This window comes from Calliopsis andreniformis, unplaced genomic scaffold, assembly GCF_051401765.1.
Source record: "Calliopsis andreniformis isolate RMS-2024a unplaced genomic scaffold, iyCalAndr_principal scaffold0019, whole genome shotgun sequence".
Lineage (NCBI taxonomy): Eukaryota > Metazoa > Arthropoda > Insecta > Hymenoptera > Andrenidae > Calliopsis > Calliopsis andreniformis.
This window is the reverse complement of record NW_027480431.1, coordinates 4,403,599-4,412,290: the sequence shown is the minus strand read 5'-3', so window position 1 is coordinate 4,412,290 and position 8,692 is coordinate 4,403,599.

Here is an 8,692-nt window from a genome sequence, read left to right as displayed (position 1 = left end):
GGGCAACCTCGGCTTCACTCTAGGGCGTTGCTCCACTAGGTCGAGCAGCTAGGGCCTCAGAAGTCAACGCCAGAAGCGTAAAACACAATATAAATACAACAGTTTTTCCATCGTATAAAACGAATAATTGGAACCAGTATGAAACTTATGGTCATTTATACTTTCCGAGCAATCTAGGCTTCACCCTAGGGCGTTGCTCCAACAGATTGAATAGTTAGGGCCTTAGAAGTCAACGCCCGAAGCATAAAATGCAATAAAAATACAACAGTGTTTCCATCATATAACAGGAATAATTGCAACCAGTTTGAAAGCGATGGCCAATTCTACGTTCCGGGCAACCTAGGCTTCGCTCTAGGGCGTTGCTCCACCAGATCGAATAGATAGTGCCTTAGAAGTCAACGCCAGAAGCATAAAATACAATATAAATACAACAGTTTTTCCATGGTATAAAACGAATAACTGCAACCAGTATGAAACTTATGGTCATTTCTACTTTGCGAGCATCCTAGGCCTCACCCTAGGGCGTTGCTCCAACAGATTGAATAGTTAGGGATTTAGAAGTCAACGCCCGAACCATAAAATGCAAAAAAAATACAACTGTGTTTCCATCATATATCAGGAATAATTGCAACCAGTGTGAAAGTTATGGTCATTTCTACATTCCGAGCAACCTAGGCTTCACTCTAGGGCGTTGCTCCACCAGATCGAATAGTTAGGTCCTTAGAAGAAAACGCCAGAAGCATAAAATACGATATAAATACAACAGTGTTTCCATCATATAACAGGAATAATTGCAACCAGTTTGAAAGTGATGGCCAATTCTACGTTCCGGGCAACCTAGGTTTCACTCCAGGTCGTTGCTCCACCAGATGGAATAGTTAGTGCCTTAGAAGTCAACGCCAGAAGCATAAAATACAATATAAATACAACAGTGTTTCCATCGTATAACAGGAATAATTGCAACCAGTTTGAAAGTGATGGCCAATTCTACGTTCCGGGCAACCCAGGTTTCACTCCAGGTCGTTGCTCCACCAGACCGAATAGTTACGGCCTAAGAACACAACGCCAGAAGCATTAAAAACGATATAAATACAACAGCTTTTCCATCGTATAAAACGAATAATTGCAACCAGTGTGAATGTAATGGTCATTTCTACGTTCCGAGCACCCTAGGCGTCACTCTAGGGCGTTGCTCCACCACATCTAATAGCTATGGCCTTAGAAGTCAACGCCAGAGGCATAAAATACAATATAAATACAACAGCGTTTCCATCGTATAAAACGAATAATTGCAAGCAGTGTGAAAGTTATGGTCATTTCTACATTCCGAGCAACATAGGCTTCACTCTAGGGCGGTGCTCCACCTGATCGAATAGTTAGGTCCTTAGAAGTCAACGCCCGAATCATAAAATGCAAAAAAAATACAACAGTGTTTCCATCATACATCAGGAATAATTGCAACCAGTTTGAAGGTGATGGCCAATTCTACGTTCCGGGCAACCTAGGCTTCACTCTAGGGCGTTGCTCCACCAGATCGAATAGTTAGTGCCTTAGAAGTCAACGCCAGAAGCATAAAATACAATATAAATACAACAGCTTTTCCATCGTATAAAACGAATAATTGCAACCAGTATGAAACTTATGGACATTCCTACTTTCCGAGCAACCTACGCTTCACCATAGGGCGTTGCTCCAACAGATTGAATAGTTAGGGCCTTAGAAGTCAGCACCCGAACCATAAAATGCAAAAAAAATACAACAGTGTTTCCATCATATATCAGGAATAATTGCAACCAGTTTGAAAGTGATGGTCATTTCTCCTTTCCGGGCAACCTCGGCTTCACTCTAGGGCGTTGCTCCACCAGATCGAATAGTTAGGTCCTTAGAAGTCAACGCCCGAAGCATAAAATGCAATAAAAATACAACAGTGTTTCCATCATATAACAGGAATAATTGCAACCAGTTTGAAAGTGATGGCCAATTCTACGTTCCGGGCAACCTAGGCTTCACTCTAGGGAGTTGCTCCAACAGATTGAATAGTTAGGGCCTTAGAAGTCAACTCCCGAAGCATAAAATGCAATAAAAATACAACAGTGTATCCATCATATAACAGGAATAATTGCAACCAGTTTGAAAGTGATGGCCAATTCTACGTTCCGGGCAACCTAGGCTTCACTCTAGGGCGTTGCTCCACCAGATCGAATAGTTAGTGCCTCAGAAGTCAACGCCAGAAGCATAAAATACAATTTAAATACAACAGTTTTTCCATCGTATAAAACGCATAATTGCAACCAGTATGAAACTTATGGTCATTTCTACTTTCCGAGCAAGCTAGGGTTCACCCTAGGGCGTTGCTCCAACAGATTGAATAGTTAGGGCCTTAGAAGTCAACGCCCGAGCCATAAAATGCAAAAAAAATACAACAGTGTTTCCATCATATAACAGGAATAATTGCAACCAGTTTGAAAGTGATGGCCAATTCTACGTTCCAGGCAACCTAGGCTTCACCCTAGGGCGTTGCTCCACCAGATCGAATAGTTACGGCCTAAGAAGTCAACGCCAGAAGCATAAAAAAAGATATAAATACAACAGCTTTTCCATCGTATAAAATGAATAATTGCAACCAGTGTGAAAGTAATGGACATTTCTACGTTCCGAGCACCCTAGGCGTCACTCTAGGGCGTTGCTCCACCACATCCAATAGCTGCGGCCTTAGAAATCAACGCCAGAGGCATAAAATACAATATAAATACAACAGCGTTTCCATCGTATAAAACGAATTATTGCAAGCAGTGTGAAAGTTATGGTCATTTCTACATTCCGAGCAACATAGGCTTCACTCTAGGGCGTTGCTCCACCTGATCGAATAGTTAGGTCCTTAGAAGTAAACGCCAGAACCATAAAATACGATATAAATACAACAGCTTTTCCATCGTATAAAAGGATTAATTGCAACCAGTTTGAAAGTGATGGTCGTTTCTCCTTTCCGGGCAACCTCGGCTTCACTCTAGGGCGTTGCTCCACTAGGTCGAGCAGCTAGGGCCTCAGAAGTCAACGCCAGAAGCGTAAAACACAATATAAATACAACAGTTTTTCCATCGTATAAAACGAATAATTGGAACCAGTATGAAACTTATGGACATTTGTACTTTCCGAGCAACCTAGGCTTCACCCTAGGGCGTTGCTCCAACAGATTGAATGGTTAGGGCCTTAGAAGTCAACGCCCGAACCATAAAATGCACAAAAAATAAACAGTGTTTCCACCATACATCAGGAATAATTGCAACCAGTTTGAAAGTGATGGCCAATTCTACGTTCCGCGCAACCTAGGCTTCGCTCTAGGGCGTGGCTCCACCAGATCGAATTGATAGTGCCTTAGAAGTCAACGCCAGAAGCATAAAATACAATATAAATACAACAGTTTTTCCATCGTATAAAACGAATAATTGCAACCAGTATGAAACTTATGGTCATTTCTACTTTCCGAGCATCCTAGGCATCACCTTAGGGCGTTGCTCCAACAGATTGAATAGTTAGGGATTTAGAAGTCAACGCCCGAACCATAAAATGCAAAAAAAATACAACTGTGTTTCCATCATATATCAGGAATAATTGCAACCAGTTTGAAAGTGATGGCCAATTCTACGTTCCGGGCAACCTAGATTTCACTCCAGGGCGTTGCTCCACCAGACCGAATAGTTACGGCCTAAGAAGTCAACGCCAGAAGCATAAAATACGATATAAATGCAACAGCTTTTCCATCGTATAAAACGAATAATTGCAACCAGTATGAAACTTATGGTCATTTATACTTTCCGAGCAATCTAGGCTTCACCCTAGGGCGTTGCTCCAACAGATTGAATAGTTAGGGCCTTAGAAGTCAACGCCCGAAGCATAAAATGCAATAAAAATACAACAGTGTTTCCATTATATAACAGGAATAATTGCAACCAGTTTGAAAGCGATGGCCAATTCTACGTTCCGGGCAACCTAGGCTTCACTCTAGGGCGTTGCTCCACCAGATCGAATAGTTAGGTCCTTAGAAGTAAACGCCAGAAGTATAAAATACGATATAAATACAACAGCTTTTCCATCGTATAAAAGGATTAATTGCAACCAGTTTGAAAGTGATGGTCATTTCTCTTTCCGGGCAACCTCGGCTTCACTCTAGGGCGTTGCTCCAACAGATTGAATAGTTAGGGCCTTAGAAGTCAACTCCCGAAGCATAAAATGCAATAAAAATACAACAGTGTATCCATCATATAACAGGAATAATTGCAACCAGTTTGAAAGTGATGGCCAATTCTACGTTCCGGGCAACCTAGGCTTCACTCTAGGGCGTTGCTCCACCAGATCGAATAGTTAGTGCCTCAGAAGTCAACGCCAGAAGCATAAAATACAATTTAAATACAACAGTTTTTCCATCGTATAAAACGCATAATTGCAACCAGTATGAAACTTATGGTCATTTCTACTTTCCGAGCAAGCTAGGCTTCACCCTAGGGCGTTGCTCCAACAGATTGAATAGTTAGGGCCTTAGAAGTCAACGCCCGAGCCATAAAATGCAAAAAAAATACAACAGTGTTTCCATCATATAACAGGAATAATTGCAACCAGTTTGAAAGTGATGGCCAATTCTACGTTCCAGGCAACCCAGGCTTCACCCTAGGGCGTTGCTCCACCAGATCGAATAGTTACGGCCTAAGAAGTCAACGCCAGAAGCATAAAAAAAGATATAAATACAACAGCTTTTCCATCGTATAAAATGAATAATTGCAACCAGTGTGAAAGTAATGGACATTTCTACGTTCCGAGCACCCTAGGCGTCACTCTAGGGCGTTGCTCCACCACATCCAATAGCTGCGGCCTTAGAAATCAACGCCAGAGGCATAAAATACAATATAAATACAACAGCGTTTCCATCGTATAAAACGAATTATTGCAAGCAGTGTGAAAGTTATGGTCATTTCTACATTCCGAGCAACATAGGCTTCACTCTAGGGCGCTGCTCCACCTGATCGAATAGTTAGGTCCTTAGAAGTAAACGCCAGAACCATAAAATACGATATAAATACAACAGCTTTTCCATCGTATAAAAGGATTAATTGCAACCAGTTTGAAAGTGATGGTCGTTTCTCCTTTCCGGGCAACCTCGGCTTCACTCTAGGGCGTTGCTCCACTAGGTCGAGCAGCTAGGGCCTCAGAAGTCAACGCCAGAAGCGTAAAACACAATATAAATACAACAGTTTTTCCATCGTATAAAACGAATAATTGGAACCAGTATGAAACTTATGGTCATTTATACTTTCCGAGCAATCTAGGCTTCACCCTAGGGCGTTGCTCCAACAGATTGAATAGTTAGGGCCTTAGAAGTCAACGCCCGAAGCATAAAATGCAATAAAAATACAACAGTGTTTCCATCATATAACAGGAATAATTGCAACCAGTTTGAAAGCGATGGCCAATTCTACGTTCCGGGCAACCTAGGCTTCGCTCTAGGGCGTTGCTCCACCAGATCGAATAGATAGTGCCTTAGAAGTCAACGCCAGAAGCATAAAATACAATATAAATACAACAGTTTTTCCATCGTATAAAACGAATAACTGCAACCAGTATGAAACTTATGGTCATTTCTACTTTGCGAGCATCCTAGGCCTCACCCTAGGGCGTTGCTCCAACAGATTGAATAGTTAGGGATTTAGAAGTCAACGCCCGAACCATAAAATGCAAAAAAAATACAACTGTGTTTCCATCATATATCAGGAATAATTGCAACCAGTGTGAAAGTTATGGTCATTTCTACATTCCGAGCAACCTAGGCTTCACTCTAGGGCGTTGCTCCACCAGATCGAATAGTTAGGTCCTTAGAAGAAAACGCCAGAAGCATAAAATACGATATAAATACAACAGTGTTTCCATCATATAACAGGAATAATTGCAACCAGTTTGAAAGTGATGGCCAATTCTACGTTCCGGGCAACCTAGGTTTCACTCCAGGTCGTTGCTCCACCAGATGGAATAGTTAGTGCCTTAGAAGTCAACGCCAGAAGCATAAAATACAATATAAATACAACAGTGTTTCCATCGTATAACAGGAATAATTGCAACCAGTTTGAAAGTGATGGCCAATTCTACGTTCCGGGCAACCCAGGTTTCACTCCAGGTCGTTGCTCCACCAGACCGAATAGTTACGGCCTAAGAACACAACGCCAGAAGCATAAAAAACGATATAAATACAACAGCTTTTCCATCGTATAAAACGAATAATTGCAACCAGTGTGAATGTAATGGTCATTTCTACGTTCCGAGCACCCTAGGCGTCACTCTAGGGCGTTGCTCCACCACATCTAATAGCTACGGCCTTAGAAGTCAACGCCAGAGGCATAAAATACAATATAAATACAACAGCGTTTCCATCGTATAAAACGAATAATTGCAAGCAGTGTGAAAGTTATGGTCATTTCTACATTCCGAGCAACATAGGCTTCACTCTAGGGCGGTGCTCCACCTGATGGAATAGTTAGGTCCTTAGAAGTCAACGCCCGAATCATAAAATGCAAAAAAAATACAACAGTGTTTCCATCATACATCAGGAATAATTGCAACCAGTTTGAAGGTGATGGCCAATTCTACGTTCCGGGCAACCTAGGCTTCACTCTAGGGCGTTGCTCCACCAGATCGAATAGTTAGTGCCTTGGAAGTCAACGCCAGAAGCATAAAATACAATATAAATACAACAGCTTTTCCATCGTATAAAACGAATAATTGCAACCAGTATGAAACTTATGGACATTCCTACTTTCCGAGCAACCTACGCTTCACCATAGGGCGTTGCTCCAACAGATTGAATAGTTAGGGCCTTAGAAGTCAGCACCCGAACCATAAAATGCAAAAAAAATACAACAGTGTTTCCATCATATATCAGGAATAATTGCAACCAGTTTGAAAGTGATGGTCATTTCTCCTTTCCGGGCAACCTCGGCTTCACTCTAGGGCGTTGCTCCACCAGATCGAATAGTTAGGTCCTTAGAAGTCAACGCCCGAAGCATAAAATGCAATAAAAATACAACAGTGTTTCCATCATATAACAGGAATAATTGCAACCAGTTTGAAAGTGATGGCCAATTCTACGTTCCGGGCAACCTAGGCTTCACTCTAGGGCGTTGCTCCAACAGATTGAATAGTTAGGGCCTTAGAAGTCAACTCCCGAAGCATAAAATGCAATAAAAATACAACAGTGTATCCATCATATAACAGGAATAATTGCATCCAGTTTGAAAGTGATGGCCAATTCTACGTTCCGGGCAACCTAGGCTTCACTCTAGGGCGTTGCTCCACCAGATCGAATAGTTAGTGCCTCAGAAGTCAACGCCAGAAGCATAAAATACAATTTAAATACAACAGTTTTTCCATCGTATAAAACGCATAATTGCAACCAGTATGAAACTTATGGTCATTTCTACTTTCCGAGCAAGCTAGGGTTCACCCTAGGGCGTTGCTCCAACAGATTGAATAGTTAGGGCCTTAGAAGTCAACGCCCGAGCCATAAAATGCAAAAAAAATACAACAGTGTTTCCATCATATAACAGGAATAATTGCAACCAGTTTGAAAGTGATGGCCAATTCTACGTTCCAGGCAACCTAGGCTTCACCCTAGGGCGTTGCTCCACCAGATCGAATAGTTACGGCCTAAGAAGTCAACGCCAGAAGCATAAAAAAAGATATAAATACAACAGCTTTTCCATCGTATAAAATGAATAATTGCAACCAGTGTGAAAGTAATGGACATTTCTACGTTCCGAGCACCCTAGGCGTCACTCTAGGGCGTTGCTCCACCACATCCAATAGCTGCGGCCTTAGAAATCAACGCCAGAGGCATAAAATACAATATAAATACAACAGCGTTTCCATCGTATAAAACGAATTATTGCAAGCAGTGTGAAAGTTATGGTCATTTCTACATTCCGGCAACATAGGCTTCACTCTAGGGCGTTGCTCCACCTGATCGAATAGTTAGGTCCTTAGAAGTAAACGCCAGAACCATAAAATACGATATAAATACAACAGCTTTTCCATCGTATAAAAGGATTAATTGCAACCAGTTTGAAAGTGATGGTCGTTTCTCCTTTCCGGGCAACTTCGGCTTCACTCTAGGGCGTTGCTCCACTAGGTCGAGCAGCTAGGGCCTCAGAAGTCAACGCCAGAAGCGTAAAACACAATATAAATACAACTGTTTTTCCATCGTATAAAACGAATAATTGGAACCAGTATGAAACTTATGGACATTTGTACTTTCCGAGCAACCTAGGCTTCAACCTAGGGCGTTGCTCCAACAGATTGAATGGTTAGGGCCTTAGAAGTCAACGCCCGAACCATAAAATGCACAAAAAATAAACAGTGTTTCCACCATACATCAGGAATAATTGCAACCAGTTTGAAAGTGATGGCCAATTCTACGTTCCGGGCAACCTAGGCTTCGCTCTAGGGCGTGGCTCCACCAGATCGAATTGATAGTGCCTTAGAAGTCAACGCCAGAAGCATAAAATACAATATAAATACAACAGTTTTTCCATCGTATAAAACGAATAATTGCAACCAGTATGAAACTTATGGTCATTTCTACTTTCCGAGCATCCTAGGCATCACCTTAGGGCGTTGCTCCAACAGATTGAATAGTTAGGGATTTAGAAGT